Source organism: Salmo trutta, chromosome 14, assembly GCF_901001165.1.
Source record: "Salmo trutta chromosome 14, fSalTru1.1, whole genome shotgun sequence".
Classification (NCBI taxonomy): Eukaryota; Metazoa; Chordata; class Actinopteri; order Salmoniformes; family Salmonidae; genus Salmo; species Salmo trutta.
The window spans coordinates 10,239,925-10,259,501 of NC_042970.1; the positions used below are offsets into that span (position 1 = coordinate 10,239,925).

Here is a 19,577-nt window from a genome sequence, read left to right on the forward strand (position 1 = left end):
TGTGGCTGTATTATTTCCTCCAGACTGTGGTTAAAAGGGATTGTGAAACGTCAAGTGTACACCCCCACCACCAGATAAATCAACGCCTCAACAGCTGAGCTCAATGCTTAGACAAACAGCACAGAGACAAAACAGCACAGAGACAAAACAGCACAGAGACAAAACAGCACAGAGACAAAACAGCACAGAGACAAAACAGCACAGAGACAAACAGCACAGAGACAAACAGCAGAGACAAACACAGGGTAATAGCTGGAGCTGGAGGTGTTAGAGCTAGGCTAGCTACCAGCTATTCAAACCACTGGATATATGCTAACAACATTAAAAGCTGGTATTCTACCAAAGTCTTGCTATGCCAATGCAGCACTGAGAAACAGCAAAGTGGGAAAAAGCAGAGCAGGGCAATAGCTGGAGCTGGATGTGTTGGCTCTGCTACCTGGCTGCCATTCCAAGTTAAACCACCTGAGATATGCTAACATTTCACATAAAACAATTTGTCAGGTCAACAAACATGACATCTAGATCTCCCTGTGCGGAGTGAGCCCTGAGAAGACCTACACCTCAGCAGAAATTCTAAATGCAATGTTCTGAGGATTCTGACTGAATGAGCTTAACTTCTGCCAGAGAAAACACCAAGAGGAGGCCTATCAGTCAGTCAGTAAGACAGCTAGCCCGGAGACAGCTAGCCCGGAGACAGCCGGCCAGACAGCTAGCCCGGAGACAGCCGGCCCGGAGACAGCCGGCCAGACAGCTAGCCCGGAGACAGCCGGCCAGACAGTCAGCCGGCGAGACAGCCAGTCAACGAGACAGCCAGTCAGCGAGACAGCCAGACAGCCAGTCAGCGAGACAGCCAGTCAGCGAGACAGCCAGACAGCCAGTCAGCGAGACAGCCAGACAGCCAGTCAGCGAGACAGCCAGACAGCCAGTCAGCGAGACAGCCAGACAGCCAGTCAGCGAGACAGCCAGACAGCCAGTCAGCGAGACAGCCAGACAGCCAGTCAGCGAGACAGCCAGTCAGCGAGACAGCCAGTCAGCGAGACAGCCAGACAGCCAGTCAGCGAGACAGCCAGACAGCCAGTCAGCGAGACAGCCAGTCAGCGAGACAGCCAGACAGCCAGTCAGCGAGACAGCCAGACAGCCAGTCAGCGAGACAGCCAGACAGCCAGACAGCCAGTCAGCGAGACAGCCAGACAGCCAGTCAGCGAGACAGCCAGACAGCCAGTCAGCGAGACAGCCAGACAGCCAGTCAGCGAGACAGCCAGTCAGCGAGACAGCCAGTCAGCCAGTCAGCGAGACAGCCAGTCAGCGAGACAGCCAGTCAGCGAGACAGCCAGTCAGCGAGACAGCCAGTCAGCCAGTCAGCGAGTCAGCCAGTCAGCCAGTCAGCGAGCCAGCCAATCAGCGAGACAGCCAGTCAGCCAACCAGCGAGACAGCCAGTCAGCCAACCAGCGAGACAGCCAGTCAGCCAACCAGCGAGACAGCCAGTCAGCCAACCAGCCAGTCAGCCAACCAGCGAGACAGCCAACCAGCGAGACAGCCAACCAGCGAGACAGCCAACCAGCGAGACAGCCAGTCAGCGAGCCAGCCTGCGAGACAGCCAACAGTAGTTCTGTAGCCTTCTATCTGCGCACAAATTCTGCAGTGCTCCTTCCTCACCCCACCCCCTACCACCCTTTCTCCTCATGTCCTAACAAACTCACTCTCACTGCTTGGGGCTTGGTTACACTAGCTCGCTCTCTGCAGTCCAACACACACACACACACTGCAGAAAGAAATGGGTTATATAATGAGCAGGAGCAGCAGCTATGCAGAAAGAGAGAGAGAAAGGGGAAGAGAGAAAGTTAGGGGGGAAAGAGATCATATGAGAAAAGAGGCCAAGAAGGAAAGGGAAGAGAGATGAAGTGGGGGGATTGAGAGACAAGAGAGAGGAGGAAAATGGAGCAGAGAATTCCAGTGTGTAAGATAAACACACAGTCCAATGCCCTGGATAACAAAACTGGAACTGACTGGTCTTCCCATTCTAAATCTGTGGGACAATGGTCAGCATTGGGAGGCAGGGAAAAGACTAGAGCAAGGATGGGCAACTTAGATGGGGGTGGGGGCCACAGTGGCTGCGTACCCACATCCATGCCCACACATCAAACCAAAATGTATTCATCACATGCACCGAATACTTAGTGAAATGTTTACTTACAAGCCCTTAACCAACAATGCAGTTAAAGAAAAAAAAGTGTTACGTTTTTACTAAAAGTTATTTATTTAAGTGTTCATTCAGGTCGACCAATTATGATTTTTCAACGCCGATACCGATACCGATTATTGGAGGACCAAAACAAGCCGATACAGATTATTCGGCCGATTTTTATTTATTTATTTGTAATAATGACAATTACAACAATACTGAATGAACACTTATTTTAACTTAATATAATATATCAACAAAATAAATTTAGCCTCAAAATTATGGACGTTAATTAACGTTAAAGTGCAATATGTGCCATATAAAAAAGCTAACGTTTAAGTGCCTTGCTCAAAACATGAGAACATATGAAAGCTGGTGGTTCCTTTTAACATGAGTCTTCAATATTCCCAGGTAAGAAGTTTAAGGTTGTAGTTATTATAGGAATTATAGGACTACTTCTCTCTATACGATTTGTATTTCATATACCTTTGACTATTGGATGTTCTTATAGGCACTTTAGTATTGCCAGTGTAACAGTATAGCTTCCGTCCCTCTCCTCGCTCCTACCTGGGCTCGAACCAGGAACACATCGACAACAGCCACCCTCGAAGCAGCGTTACCCATGCAGAGCAAGGGGAACAACTACTCCAAGTCTCAGAGCGAGTGACGTTTGAAACGCTATTAGCGCGCACCCCGCTAACTAGCTAGCCATTTCACATCGGTTACACCAGCCTAATCTTGGGAGTTGATAGGCTTGAAGTCATAAACAGCGCAATGCATTGCGAAAAGCTGCTGGCAAACGCACGAAAGTGCTGTTTGAATGAATGCTTACGAGCCTGCTGGTGCCTACCATCGCTCAGTCAGACTGCTCTATCAAATCATAGACTTAATTATAACATAATAACACCCAAAAATACGAGCCTTTGGTCATTAAAATGGTCAAATCCGGAAACTATCATTTCAAAAACAAAACGTTTATTCTTTCAGTGAAATACGGAACCGTTCCGTATTTTATCTAACGGATGGCATCCCTAAGTCTAAATATTGCATAACCTTCAATGTTATGTCATAATTAATTACAATTCTGGCAAATTAATTATGGCCTTTGTTAGGAATAAATGGACTTCACACAGTTCGCAATGAGCCAGGCGGCCCAAACTGCTGAATATACCCTGACTGCTTGCACGGAACGTAAGAGAAGTGACAATTTTTCCTAGTTATAAGAAATTCACGTTAGCAGGCAATATTAACTAAATATGCAGGTTTGTCGAAGTAGGCTGTGATTAAATGAGAAATTAACAGGCACCGCATCGATTATATGCAACGCAGGACACGCTAGATAAACTAGTAATAACAACCATGTGTAGTTAACTAGTGATTATGTTAAGATTGATCGTTTTTTTATAAGATAAGTTTAATGCTAGCTAGCAACTTAACTTGGCTTCTTGCTGCACCTCGCGTAACAGGTAGTCAGCCTGCCACGCAGGCTCCTCGTGGAGTGCAATGTAAGGCAGGTGGTTAGAGCGTTGGACTAGTAACAGGAAGGTTGCAAAAACGAATCCCTGAGCTGACAAGGTAAAAATCTGTCGTTCTGCCCCTGAACAAGGCAGTTAACCCACCGTTCATAGGCCGTCATTGAAAATATTAATGTGTTCTTAACCGACTTGCCTAGTTAAATAAAAATAAAAAAATCAATTAAAAAATTCGGCAAATCGGTGTCCAAAAATATTGATTGTTATGAAAACTTGAAATCGGCCCTAATTAAATCGGCCATTCCGATTAATCGGTCGACCTCTAGTTCATCTAAAATATTTTTTCAGCTGCAATTCATGACGGTAACTGACTAAATAGACCAAGAAATAACTATAACTAAAAGAAAATGATTTTTCATTTCGGGTGACAAATGAGACTAAATTATATGTGTGACTAAAATCTGACTAATAAGTGGACTGGACAATAGTGCTTGGAGATATTGACAGCTTTTCAGTGTAATTTGTTTGGTCCAATCCAAAGCATACATGACTTTAGCAGAATTGTATGGCTTTCACAATGCAATTATTGGTAAAAAATAAATACCATGCCCAGGTCATTCATGAGTCACCTCTGCCCAGCAACCGTTCTCCAATCTGCCAGCAAAAAAATAACTGAGGCAAATAAGACACATTTCTTTTTATCCTCAGTTGCACACAAGGTCCAACAGAAACTTGACTTAAGCTTTTGGACAAACCCCACTGAATCGGAGAAGTGTGGGTGGCTGCCACCACTGCTCTTCCCACAATGGGCGTCGGGGAGCTGTTGTTGTTGGGGTTAACCTCTTATGGCTAGGGGGCAGTATTTTCACGGCTGGATAAAAAACGTACCCGATTTAATCTGATTATTAGTCCTGCCCAGAAACTAGAATATGCATATAATTATTAGCTTTGGATAGAAAAAACCCTCCAAAGTTTCTAAAACTGTTTGAATGGTGTCTGTGAGTATAACAGAACTCATTTGGCAGGCCAAAACGTGAGAAGATTCTGTACAGGAAGTACCCTGTCTGACCATTTCTTGCCCTTCTTTGTCATCTCTATTCATTACAAAGGATCTCTGCTGTTACGTGACACTTCCTACGGCGCCAATGGGCTCTCAGAGCCCAGGAAAAACCTGAATGACGTAATTCAAAGCCCTGGCTGAAACACACGAGCGCTTTTGCTAAGTGGTCTATCAGCAGACAAAAGGCTTAGGCGCGTGCACTGGCCGCCCCCGCCTTTCTGTTTTTCCCTCTTTTTACCGAAACGGAGATTCCCGGTCGGAATATTATCGCTTTGTTACGAGATAAATTGCATAAAAATTGATTTTAAACAGCGGTTGACATGCTTCGAAGTACGGTAATGGAATATTTAGAAATGTTTTGTCACGAAATGCGCCATGCGCACGACCCTTCTTTACCATTCGGATAGTGTCTAGAACGCACGAACAAAACGCCGCTGTTTGGATATAACGATGGATTATTTGGGACCAAACCAACATTTGTTATTGAAGTAGAAGTCCTGGGAGTGCATTCTGACGAAAAACAGGAAAGGTAAGACCATTTTTCTTATAGTAAATCTGATTTTGGTGAAGGCTAAACTTTCCGGGTGTCTAAATAGCTAGCCCGTGATGGCTGGGCTATGTACTTAGAATATTGCAAAATGTGCTTCATCCGAAAAGCTATTTTAAAATCGGACATAGAGTGCATAGAGGAGTTCTGTATCTATAATTCTTAAAATAATTGTTATTCTTTTTGTGAACGTTTATCGTGAGTAATTTAGTAAAATGTTAGTAAATTCCCCGGAAGTTTGCGGGGGTATGCTAGTTCTGAACGTCACATGCTAATGTAAAAAGCTGTTTTTTGATATAAATATGAACTTGATTGAACAAAACATGCATGTATTGTATAACATAATGTCCTAGGTGTGTCATCTGATGAAGATCATCAAAGGTTAGTGCTGCATTTAGCTGTCTTCTGGGTTTTTGTGACATTATATGCTAGCTTGAAAAATGGGTGTCTGATTATTTCTGGCTGGGTACTCTGCTGACATAATCTAATGTTTTGCTTTCGTTGTAAAGCCTTTTTGAAATCGGACAGTGTGGTTAGATTAACGAGAGTCTAGTCTTTAAATAGCTGTAAAATAGTCATATGTTTGAAAAATGGAAGTTTTCGGATTTTAGAGGAATTTGTATTTCGCGCCACGCCCATCATTGGATATTGGAGCAGATGCTAGCGGAACATCTAGATGTAAGAGGTTAACTGCCTTGCTGAAGGGCAGAATGAGATTTTTCAACGTGTTGGATATTTTCTCCAAACGATTTCCGAGGGAGTGTGCACATGAAACTGTTCTGTGTTGATCGGTTAACGAAAAAACAGGTCCTCCTATATGCTTAATTTAGAGTTATTTATGCAACTTAAGTTGTGATACAAACGTTGGGCTATATGTTTAGATGTCTAATACATTCTGAGGCTGCATGATGTGACTAAGGAGGATTTGATAAAAATTGCATGAAAGACATGAGCTCTGCATTGTTTCTTGCGCAGGCGGTACACACTTCATCAGTCTCTCATTCACAATTTGACAAGCACTTTATAATATTCTCACCATGCCTCGAATTTCCCGGCGGCATCCCCCTTGTCTGGCTGCCAATCACCGCACTCTGAAGCACCTCTCACTCACATGGCTCTCTCAGATATCACAATTCTTATTATCAAATGCCTGTCACGTGACCGGGCCCTTCTCACCGGCATCTCAGCTACTTATTTATTTTTTATTTAACTAGGCAAGTCAGTTAAGAACAAATTCTTATTTACAATGACGGCCTAGGAACAGTGGGTTAACTGCCTTGTTCAGGGGCAGTACGATAGATTTGTATCTTGTCAGCTCAGGGATTTGATCTAGCAACCTTTTGGTTACTGGCCCAACGCTCTAACCACTAGGCTAACTGCCGCCCCAAGCAAAGACAAACATTGGGGACACAATTGCGTGTGTCCCTTTTTTGTATTTAATTTTTTTTTACATTGTTAATACTTATATACACTGAACAAAAATAAAACAAAAATAAAACACGCAACAATTTCAACGACTTTACTGAGTTACAGTTCATATGAGGAAATCAGTCAATTTAAATTAATTCATTAGGCCGTAATATATGCATTTCACATGACTAGATACAGAAATACATCTGTTGGTCACAGATACCTTCAAAAAAAGGTAGGAGTGTGGATCAGAAAACTAGTACGTATCTGGTGTGACCATTTGCCTCATGCAGAGCGATAGAGTTGATCAGGTAGTTTATTGTGGCCTGTGGAATGTTGTCCCACTCCTCTTCAATGGCTGGGCGAAGATTCTGGATATTGGCAGGAACTGGAACATGCTGAAATACACATCCTCATTGGGCAACATGTCTGGTGAGTATGCATCCCATGGAAGAACTGGGACCGGTCAGCTTCCAGGAATTGTGGACAGATCAATGCGACTTGAGGCTGCGCATTATCATGCTGAAACATGAGGTGATAGTGGAGGGTGAATGGCACGACGATGGGCCTCAGGATCTCGTCACGGTATCTCTGTGCATTCAAATTGCCATCGATAAAATGCAACTGTGTTCATTGTCTGTAGCTTATACCTGCCCATACCATAACCCCACTGCCATCATTGGGCACGTTGACATCAGTAAACTGCTCGCCCACCCAACACATACACGTGGTCTGCAGTTGTTATGAGGCCGGTTGGACGTACTGCCAAATTCTCTAAAATGAAGTTGGAGGTAGAGGTCGACCAATTATGATTTTTTAAACGCCAATACCGATTATTGGAGGACCAAAAAAAGCCAATAGAGATACAAATCTGCCCCCCAAAAATTATATATACATATGCATTTGTAATAATGACAATTACAACAATACTGAATGAACACTTTTATTTTAACTTAATATAATACATAAATAAAAATCAATTTAGTCTCAAATAAATAATGAAACATGTTCAATTGGGTTTAAATAATGAAAAAACACAGTGTTGGAGAAGAAAGTAAAAGTGTAGTATGTGCCATGTAAAAAAAAAAAAAGCTAACGTTTAAGTTCCTTGCTCAGAACATGAGAACATATGAAAGCTGGTGGTTCCTTTTAACATGAGTCTTCAATATTCCCAAGTAAGAAGTTTTAGGTTGTAGTTATTATAGAACTATTTCTCCATACATTTGTATTTCATATACCTTTGGACTATTGGATATTTCATATACCTTTGACTATTGGATGTATTAATAGGTACTTTAGTATTGCCAGCCTAATCTCGGGAGTTGATAGGCTTGAAGAGCTGCTGGCAAATGCAGTAAAGTGCTGTTTGAATGAATGCTTACGAGCCTGCTGCTGCCTACAACCGCTCAGTCAGACTGCTCTATCAAATCATAGACTTAATTATAATATAATAACACACAGAAATACGAGCCTTAGGTCATTAATATGGTCGAATCTGGAAACTATCATTTCGAAAACAAAATGTTTATTCTTTCAGTGAAATACGGAACCGTTCTGTATTTTATCTAACGGGTGGCATCCATAAGTCTAAATATTGCTGTTACATTGCACAACCTTCAATGTTATGTCATAACTACGTAAAATTCTGGCAAATTAGTTCGCAACGAGCCAGGCGGCCCAAACTGTTGCATATACCCTGACTCTGCGTACAATGAACGCAAGAGAAGTGACACAATTTCCCTAGTTTAATATTGCCTGCTAACATGAATTTATTTTAACTAAATATGCAGGTTTAAAAATATATACTTCTGTGTATTGATTTTAAGAAAGGCATTGCTGTTTATGGTTAGGTACAGTCGTGCAATGATTGTGCTTTTTTCGCAAATGCGCTTTTGTTCAATCATCCCCAGTTTGGCGAAGTTGGCTGTCTTTGTGAGGAAGAAATAGTCTTCACACAGTTCGCAACGAGCCAGGCGGCCCAAACTGCTGCATATACCCTGACTCTGCTTGCACAGAACACAAGAGAAGTGACACAATTTCCCTAGTTAAAAGAAATTCATGTTAGCAGGAAATATTAACTAAATATGCAGGCTAAAAATATATACTTGTGTATTGATTTTAAGAAAGGCGTTGATGTTTATGGTTAAGTACACATTGGTGCAACGACGGTGCTTTTTTTGCAAATGCGCTTGTTAAACCCCCCCGTTAGGCTTTGATTCAATGATAAATTAACAGGCACCGCATCGATTATATGCAACGCAGGACAAGCTAGTTAAACTAGTAATATCATCAACCATGTGTAGTTAACTAGTGATTATGTTAAGATTGATTGTTTTTTATAAGATAAGTTTAATGCTAGCTAGCACCTTACCTTGGCTCCTTGCTGCACTCGCATAACAGGTAGTCAGCCTGCCACGCAGTCTCCTCGTGGAGTGCAATGTAATCGGTCATGATCGGTGTCCAAAAATGCCGATTACCGATTGTTTTGAAAACTCGAAATCGGCCATTCCGATTAATCGGTCAACCTCTAGTTGGAGGCGGCTTATGGTAGAGGAATTAACATTAAATTATCAGGCAACAGCTCTGATGCACATTCCTGCAGTCAGCATGCCAATTGCCCGCTTCCTGAAAACACAATGACATGGATGTCTCAAATTATGTGACAAACCGTTTTAGAGGGGCTTTTTATTGTCCCCAGCACAAGGTGCACCTGTGGTAATGATCATGCTGTTTTAAATCAGTTTCTTGATATACTACACCTGTCAGGTGGATGGAATATCTTGGCAAAGGAGAAATACTCACTTACAGGGATGTAAACACATTTGTGCACAAAATTGGAGAAACACTTTTTGTGCGAATGAAACATTTCTGGGATTGTTTATTATTTCAGCTCATGAAACATGGGACCAACACTTTACATGTTGCGTTTATATTTTTGTCCAGTGTAAATGAGATTTCTGTATTTAAACTAAAATACATTTGCAAACATTTCTAAAAACATGGTTTTCAATTTGTCATTATGGGGTATTTTGTGTAGATGGGTGAGAATTTCATTTAAGGTTAGTGAGGCAATTAAAATGTGATGACTAAAATGTGACTAAAACAAAATAACATTTAGTTGACTAAAACGGTCCACTGTCATTTTGACAATAACTAGACTAAAGCGTTATTTAAATGTGACTAAGACCTAATTATATTTTAGTCTAAAAAAAGAGACACAAAATTAGTCCTAACAGGGATGGAGTCAGAGCCGATTTGAGGGGAAAGAGAGGAGAGAGACAAGAGAGGAGAGGGAAGGGGGGAGGGGGGGAGAGAGAGAGGGAGGGGGGGGAGAGAGAGAGGGAGGGCGGGGAGAGAGCGAGAGGGAGGGGGGGAGAGAGAGAGGGAGGGCGGGGAGAGAGAGAGGGAGGGGCGGGAGAGAGCGAGAGGGAGGGCGGGAGAGAGCGAGAGGGAGGGGGGGGAGAGAGCGGGAGGGAGGGGGGGAGAGAGCGGGAGGGAGGGGGGGAGGAGAGCGGGAGGGAGGGGGGGAGAGAGCGGGAGGGAGGGGGGGAGAGAGCGGGAGGGAGGGCGGGGAGAGAGCGAGAGGGAGGGGGGGAGAGAGCGAGAGGGAGGGGGGGGAGAGCGAGAGGGAGGGGGGGGAGAGCGAGAGGGAGGGGGGGGGAGAGCGAGAGGGAGGGGGGGGGAGAGCGAGAGGGAGGGGGGGAGGAGAGCGAGAGGGAGGGGGGGGAGAGAGCGAGAGGGAGGGGGGGAGGAGAGCGGGAGGGAGGGGGGGAGAGAGCGGGAGGGAGGGGGGGAGAGAGCTGGAGGGAGGGGGGGAGAGAGCTGGAGGGAGGGGGGGAGAGAGCGGGAGGGAGGGGGGGAGAGAGCGGGAGGGAGGGGGGGAGAGAGCGGGAGGGAGGGGGGGAGAGAGCGGGAGGGAGGGCGGGGAGGAGAGAGCGAGAGGGAGGGGGGGGAGAGAGCGAGAGGGAGGGGGGGGAGAGCGAGAGAGGGAGGGGGGGAGAGCGAGAGGGAGGGGGGGGAGGAGAGCGAGAGGGAGGGGGGGGAGAGAGCGAGAGGGAGGGGGGGAGAGCGAGAGGGAGGGGGGGAGAGCGAGAGGGAGGGGGGGGAGAGAGCGAGAGGGAGGGGGGGAGAGAGAGCGAGAGGGAGGGGGGGGGAGAGAGCGAGAGGGAGGGGGGGAGAGAGCGGGAGGGAGGGGGGGAGAGCGAGAGGGAGGGGGGAGAGAGCGAGAGGGAGGGGGGGGAGAGAGCGGGAGGGAGGGGGGGAGAGCGAGAGGGAGGGGGGGGGAGAGAGCGGGAGGGAGGGAGATGGGATAATTAAGTCCTACTTAATAAAAACTGTCAAATCTGCACCTCAGGCCGGTGGCCGGTGGCCGGTGGCCAGCTTGACCACGGTGGTATTGAGAGAGACGATCCAGTCAAGGAGCCACATGGCCCAGGGGACTCTCGGCCAGACTGACCAAGGAACGGTGCTCTAATCTGGGGCTCGCTCACCACGCCGCTCCCCTCTCCGGCTCTCCTCTTCTCTGTACCACACCAGAACTGAACACACTGCGCTGCCTGCTCAGCTAATATTACTGAGGTAGGAGGGGGGGGGGGAAGAAAGAGAGAGAAAGGGAGGGGAGGGTGAGGAGGGAGGGAAGCGAGCAGGACTCAGACGAATGGGAGGGGGGAAGGAGAGGCAAGTTGTGAGAAATGAGAGAAGAATGAATGAGCGAGAGAGGGCAGGGTAAGACGAAGGGAGAGAGGGTGAGGTGAGATGCGAAGGGAGAGAGGGTGAGGTGAGATGCGAAGGGAGAGAGGGTGAGGTGAGATGCGAAGGGAGAGAGGGTGAGGTGAGATGCGAAGGGAGAGAGGGTGAGGTGAGATGAAGGGAGAGAGGGTGAGGTGAGATGAAGGGAGAGAGGGTGAGGTGAGATGAAGGGAGAGAGGGTGAGGTGAGATGAAGGGAGAGAGGGTGAGGTGAGATGCGAAGGGAGAGAGGGTGAGGTGAGATGCGAAGGGAGAGAGGGTGAGGTGAGATATGAAGGGAGAGAGGGTGAGGTGAGATGAAGGGAGAGAGGGCAGGGTGAGATGCAAAGGGAGAGAGGGCAGGGTGAGATGCGAAGGGAGAGAGGGTGAGGTGAGATGAAGGGAGAGAGGGCAGGGTGAGATGAAGGGAGAGAGGGTGAGGTGAGATGAAGGAAGAGAGGGCAGGGGTGAGATGCGAAGGGAGAGAGGGCAGGGTGAGATGCGAAGGGAGAGAGGGTGAGGTGAGATGCGAAGGGAGAGAGGGTGAGGTGAGATGCGACGGGAGAGAGGGTGAGGTGAGATGCGAAGGGAGAGAGGGTGAGGTGAGATGAAGGGAGAGAGGGTGAGGTGAGATGCGAAGGGAGAGAGGGTGAGGTGAGATGAAGGGAGAGAGGGCGGGGTGAGATGAAGGGAGAGAGGGTGAGGTGAGATGCGAAGAGAGGGGTAGAAGATTGGAATGTAAAGACAGTTGAAGTTGTGTAGACCATCGTAGGACAACCAGACAAAGCCTGAGGACAGGAGGCAGCGTGTGTTTCCTCCTGAGCCCTGGAAGCAAAGTAGGTGTGTAGGTGTGTGCGCACGCGCGAGACAGTGAGATCTGCAGTATCCCAAAAACACAGACGAGGCAGACGCGCAGTCCCTCTTCATACTGAAGCTACCAAGACCCTAGGCACTAGTTACAAGGATTGGGATGTGTGTGTGCAGTAGTGTCCTCACTTCAGCAGCCTTACGTAACAGAGTCCTCTGAGGGCCGGGGCTCAGCCGTTTGGAGAGCAACCGCCAACCTAGACACTTTTTTATTTAACCCTCATTTTACCAGGTAAGTTGACTGAGAACACATTCTCATGTACATCAACGACCTGGGGTATAGTTACAGGGGATGAATGAGCCAATGGGAAGCACACACACACGCTTGTAGAGAGCAAACCCCGTCCCCAATCAACTTCACAAGCGTCCTGAAACGAATCCAAGCCTCTCTGGGACCACAAAACTCTGTTCCAAGGGGCGACACTCCATGATATCTAATGATGCCTGAAGACAACGCACCATCTATCTCGGTCGGTCCTCTACATACAACACAACCCTACAGCTCCACAGGCTTTCAGGCCCTATGAGCACTGCTCTCTCCCTCAGAGCCCAAAACACCAGAGCAGATGAGTATGTGTGAGCTCAGAGGAGAGAAGGCTAATCGAGCCGTCTCCCTGAATCTCAAAAGGCAGAGCTCTGGCTAGAGCGCCGTCTCCCTGAATCTCAAAAGGCAGTGCTCTGGCTAGAGAGCAGTCTCCCTGAATCTCAAAAGGCAGTGCTCTGGCTAGAGAGCAGTCTCCCTGAATCTCAAAAGGCAGAGCTCTGGCTAGAGAGCCGTCTCCCTGAATCTCAGAGGCAGAGCTCTGGCTAGAGAGCAGTCTCCCTGAATCTCAAAAGGCAGAGCTCTGGCTAGAGAGCCGTCTCCCTGAATCTCAGAGGCAGAGCTCTGGCTAGAGAGCCGTCTCCCTGAATCTCAGAGGCTTGGTGGGAACATAAAGTAGCCAGCCAGGCCCCGCTGGTTCGTCATGTGTTTATGCCCTATAAGCTCTATTTGTGTGGCCTCTGGTACATTCTAATGCCTTGACTCCATCTGAAACGTAAAACACTGATTTCACCTCCCAGATTGGACAAATTTGTTGTGGTATTGTGCAGAAAGACAAGACTTTTGAATTTAAAAAGTGACTGAAAATGTATGAATTCAGTGTGTTGGTTATTTTTGATTATTGTCTACGTCTAGATGATCATGGTTGTTTCCCAAAAGCATTATACCATTAAGATAATTTAGTTTCAGTGGAATTAACATGGACCAAAGATCCTACCATGCTTTAGGGAAACCCAGCCAAGGACTATTTCCTAAGTAAGATAACGTTAAAACATTTAACTTGTCTTCTCTTGAGATTAACCCCTAGAGTCTATTTCCGTAGCCCCTCAGAAATCTAATTAGCATAATAATAATACTAAAATCCCCATCCAAATCTGCCAGTTTAAGCTACATCCGCCGATGTCCCCCTTCCACATCTGAGGTGAAAGGTGACAGAGCTAAAGCGAAGTTTGACAGACCATGAGAGATCACAACAAACAAAAAATCCGTCTGTAGCGTCCAAACGGTTTGGCCTAGAATTTATTATGACCTGTGGAAAGATGAGTGTTTTGCTCTACGACCGCCATTAGCGTCGCGGGACTAGTCTGAAGTCGGGTACATCCGATCTGCGGTCAGTACCATCCAAACCGTTTGGGCTACACACTAATATGGAAAGGTGAGTCTCACACGAACGTGTAGATGTCGGGTTTTGTTCTAGGACACCCACAAGCCTCACAAGACTAGTCTGAAGGCAGCTGGGTACCAGTTAAAAACATTCATGGAAGTACAAATGGGAGATAATATAGTGCTTAAAATATGAGGCTAAATACATTTGGGAAAATGGTTTCCTGATCTTTCTTATACAGCTCAGATATAGGACAGACACTTCAGAACAAACTTCATTTAGATTTTTTTTTGGGGGGGGGGGGGGGGTGTCCGTTAATCCATGTATGATGCTGTTTTTCAATGCGTTTATGGGCTAGAAGCATTAAGGTCAAATTCAATGTTTCATCAAATAATTATTTTATAGCTTAAGGGGCCATAAAACTCCAAATCAAATAGCTAAATGATCCTTGGTATGACCATCTTAAAACAATTCCATATGTTATCTGAGTAGAAACCCCCTCCCATGGTTTAGACTCGAGGGTTTTAAAGTCTTATTTTACGGCAAGATATTAAATGCCACAATGTTTGTTCTTCAAATTATGCATTTAATTAAAACAGAAAAATGAAGTAAATAGCTCATATTCTAAAAATAAATTGATGGTTTTGTTTTTCCAGGTGTCTGTTTTACCAATTATTCTCACTCTCTAAATACGAAGTGAAAAACGTAGCTGGCTAAAAAAAAATGAGTCTGTAAGCAGCTGATTAGCCGACGCTAATGAAAAACACTGGTGTGTGTATGGGGGAGGGGGGCACAATGGGGACAGGCTGAAGACAGATGTGTCTCTAATGAAAAAGCTCTTTGCCGTTAACCCTGTAGGGACTGCAGCCAGAAGTCCCCTCCAAACACAGGAGGTATTCAGTGAAAGCATAAGAACGACTATCGTCATAGGAACACCACTGTCATCAGGAATAATGTCAACGGTCGTTTAAATATATTCATTAATGATCAGTAACAGCAGCACTCAGGACTGGTGCCTTCTCTACTATCCCCAAGGTAGTGAAGGAGGGGTGGAAGCCTCTTCACACACTATTGAGATGCAGCCCTGGATGCAGGAATGCCTGCACCAAGACAGCTTTCACTTCAAATGTCAGTGGAAGTGATTGAGTCAACAGGGTCATTTCCTAATGTCCAGTGCCCTTTGAACCTACATTTATTGGGGAAGAAAAGTAAATAAAAAATGTGATTTAAGCAATAAGGCCCGAGGGGGTGCGGTATATGGTAAATATACCACGGCTAAGGCCTGTTCTTAAGCACGACACAATGCAGAGTGCCTGGATACAGCCCTTAGCCGTGGTATATTAGCCATATATCACAAACCCCAGAGGTGACTTATTATTATAAACTGGTTACCAAGGTAATTAGACCAGTAAAAATAAATGTCATACCCGAGGTATACCACGGCTGTCAGCCAATCAGCATTCGGGGCTCGAACCACCCAGTTTATTTACTTATTAATTAATAAATGTATATATTTCACACACACACACAACTGGTCAAAAGTTTGGACACACCTACTCATTCAAGGGTTTGTTTATTTTTTACATTGTAGAATAATAGTGAAGACGTCAAAACTATGAAATAACACATATGGAATCATGTAGTAACCAAAAAAATGTGTTTAAAAATAAATCTAAATATATTTCATATTTCAGATTCTTCAAATAGCCACTCTTTGCCTTGATGACAACTTTGCACACGCTTGGCATTCTCTCAACCAGCTTCATGAGGTAATCACCTGGAACGCATTTCAATTAACAGGTGTGCCTTAAAAGTGAATTTGTGAAATGTCTTTCCTTCTTTATGCATTTGAGCCAATCAGTTGTGTTGCGACAAGATGTGTGTGTGTGTGTGTGTGTGTGTGTGTGGGGGGGGGGGGTAAATACAAAAGATAGTCCTATTTGGTAAAAGAGCAAGTCCGTATTATGGCAAGGACAGCTAAAATAAGCAAAGAGAAACAACAGTCCATCATTACATTTTGACATGAAGGTCAGTCAATAGGGAAAATTTCAATAACTTTGAAAGTTTCTTCAAGTGCAGTCGCAAAAACCATCAACGTCACACCCTGATCTGTTTCACCGGTCTTTGTGTTTGTCTCCACCCCCCCTCCCATCTTCCCCATTATCCGTGTCTTTGTGACACCGTGTCTGTGAACGGATGTTCTCCGCATATGTGGTTCCCACCGTGAAGCATGGAGGAGGTGGTGTGATGGTGTGGGGCTGCTATTCTGTTGACACTGTCTGTGAGTTACTTAGAATTCAAGGCACACTTAACCAGCATGGCTACCACAGTATTCTGCAGTGATGCACCATTTCATCTGGTTTGGACTTAGTGGGACTATAATTTGTTTTTCTACAGGATAATGGCCCAACACACCTCCAGGATATTTGACCAAGGAGAGTGATGGAGTGCTGCATCAGATGACCTGACCTCCACAATCACCTGACCTCAACCCAATTGAGATGGTTTGGGATGAGTTGGACTGCAGAGTGAAGGAAAAGCAGCCAACAAGTGCTCAGCATATGTGCGAACTCCTTTTTTTATTTTGTACTTAACCTTTATTTATGTAGGCAAGTCAGTTAAGAACAAATTCTTATTTACAATGACGGCTTACCAAAAGGCCTCCTGCGGGGACGGGGGCCTGGGATTTAATATATATATATATATATATATATATATATATATATATATATATATATATATATATATATATATATATATATATTTTTTTTTTAAATAAAATATAAATATAGGACAAAATACACATCACAACAAGTGAGAGACAACACTACATAAAGAGAGACCTAAGACAACAAACAACAAGGCAGCAAAACAGTTTGGGCCGCCTGGCTCGTTGCGAACTAATTTGCCAGAATTTTACGTAGTTATGACATAACATTGAAGGTTGTGCAATGTAACAGCAATATTTAGACTTATGGATGCCACCCGTTAGATAAAATACAGAACGGTTCTGTATTTCACTGAAAGAATAAACATTTTGTTTTCGAAATGATAGTTTCCAGATTCGACCATATTAATGACCTAAGGCTCGTATTTCTGTGTGTTATTATATTATAATTAAGTCTATGATTTGATAGAGCAGTCTGACTGAGCGGTGGTAGGCAGCAGCAGGCTCGTAAGCATTCATTCAAACAGCACTTTACTGCGTTTGCCAGCAGCTCTTCAAGCCTATCAACTCCCGAGATTAGGCTGGCAATACTAAAGTACCTATTAGAACATCCAATAGTCAAAGGTATATGAAATATCCAATAGTCAAAAGGTATATGAAATACAAATGTATGGAGAAATAGTTCTATAATAACTACAACCTAAAACTTCTTACTTGGGAATATTGAAGACTCATGTTAAAAGGAACCACCAGCTTTCATATGTTCTCATGTTCTGAGCAAGGAACTTAAACGTTAGCTTTTTTTACATGGCACATACTACACTTTTACTTTCTTCTCCAACACTTTGTTTTTACATTATTTAAACCCAATTGAACGTTTCACTATTTATTTGAGACTAAATTCATTTTTATTGATGTATTATATTAAGTTAAAATAAAAGTGTTCATTCAGTATTGTTGTAATCGTCATTATTACAAACATACATATAAAAATCTGCCGATTTTTGATCCTCCAATAATCAGTATCGTTGTTGAAAAATCATAAACGGTCGACCTCTAGTAGCAACTCAAAAACATGGTACAAACATTACTGGGCAAAGTCAACAGCAAAGGTCAAGAAGGTAGAGACAACAATACATCATACAAAGCAGCCACAACTGTCAGAACAACTGTTCAAGACTGTTGGAAAAGCATTCCTCATGAAGCTGGTTGAGAGAATACCAAGAGCGTGCAAAGCTGTCATCAAGGCAAAGGGTGGTTACTTTGAAGAATCTCAAATATATTGATGTGTTTAACACTTTTGGTTACTCCACGATTCCATGTGTTATTTCATAGTGTTGATGTCTTCACTATTATTCTACAATGTAGAAAATAGTACAAATGAAGAAAAACCCTTGAATGACCAGTACCAGTCAAACTTTTGACTGGTACTGTATATTTATGAGAAAAAAAGACATTTGAATTTCAGAAAAACATATTGGTCAAGCTCAGGCACTTCATTTTGTTGGTGCATTTCCAAACCTGTTCGTGCACAATCCTAACAGGGTGGAAATTTGGAGCCTAAATTTGCCAGAGCTCTGAAAGATTGAGCTAGCCAAACGGTGAACACTAACAAGATTTTAACCTCTATAAAGCATACTTTCACATATGAATTATGTCTATAATTATACCCAACACCTGATTTTGCCTAACAGGGTGGAAATTGATGAGTGAGACATACAAACTAACATGAAACAGATAAAACTGAGTGTTTATTTATTCACCTTTGAAATTATTCCCACCAAAGAAATGACACTTCCTGAATGTGTCGTCATTTTAGGAAGGGGTTGTTTTCTTACAGGAGAAATACAAACTAACAGGGTGGAAAGGGATATCACGGCCACACAATCTTAATAAAAATAAATATAAAAACCATGAAAATGCGTTTTGACAAGACCAGGGACATAAAATGAATAAAGATAAATATTTTAAGCTTAAATTTCTCATGAAAGCTGATGAATACTACCTGGGGAAATGGCAAAAACGCCAGACATCCACTGAAATAAAGTGTTCAAAAGGGCATAAAATTCCCTTTCAAGATCGACATTTTTGTGTTCGGGTAAAGGACACCTGACATATTTAAAGCCTTTTGGAAACCACATTTTACACTAAATAAGAAGAAATATGTCCTGGGGACGGAAAAGGCACCGCAACCACACAAATCAGGATGAGGAACGCAATTAATTAAAAAACCTAACACCAGGCAGCTGCCAGTTTTGCTCTGCCCGGAGTACCCCTGATGTACCCCCCCCTCATGTGCATTTTACCAGTAGGCCTATGGTCTCATGAGTCTTCTCAATTACCCCATTTGGATAGGCCAAGTACCCCTAGGGGTCCCATTACCCCTGGTTGGGAACCACTGCACTACATGACCAAAAGTATGTGGAAACCTGCTTGTCGAACATCTCATTCACAAATCATGGGCATTAATATGGAGCTGGTCCCCCCCTTTGCTGCTATAACAGCCTCCACTATTCTGGGAAGGCTTTCCACTAGATGTTGGAACGTTGCTGCGGGGGACTTGCTTCCATTCAGCCACAAGAGCATTAGTGAGGTAGGGCACTGATGTTGGGCGATTAGGCCTGGCTCGCAGTCGACGTTCCAATTCATCCCAAAGGTGTTCAACGGGGTTGAGGTCAGGGCACTGTGCAAGCCAGTCAATTTCTTCCACACTAATAGACAAACCATTTCAATACAACCTTTGCTTTGTGCATGGGGGAATTGTCGTGCTGAAACAGGAAAAGGCCTTCCCTGAACTGTTGCCACAAAGTTGGAAGCACAGAATCATCTAGAATGTCATTATATGCTGTCAGATGAAGAGTGATTCATCACTCCAAAGAACGCGTTTCCACTGCTCCAGAGTCCAATGGCAGCAAACTTTCCACCACTCCAGCCGACGCTTGGCATTGCGCATGATGATCTTAGGCTTGTGTGCGGCTGCTCGGCCATGGAAACCCA

General features: G+C 44.5%; 1 protein-coding gene across 2 annotated transcripts in view; it reads right to left on the reverse strand.

The window, feature by feature from the left end:
- LOC115207366 (SRSF protein kinase 1) overlaps positions 1–19,577 on the reverse strand; it is a 65,227-nt gene that overhangs the window by 43,925 nt on the left and 1,725 nt on the right. The gene's annotated exons all lie outside the window — the stretch shown is intronic.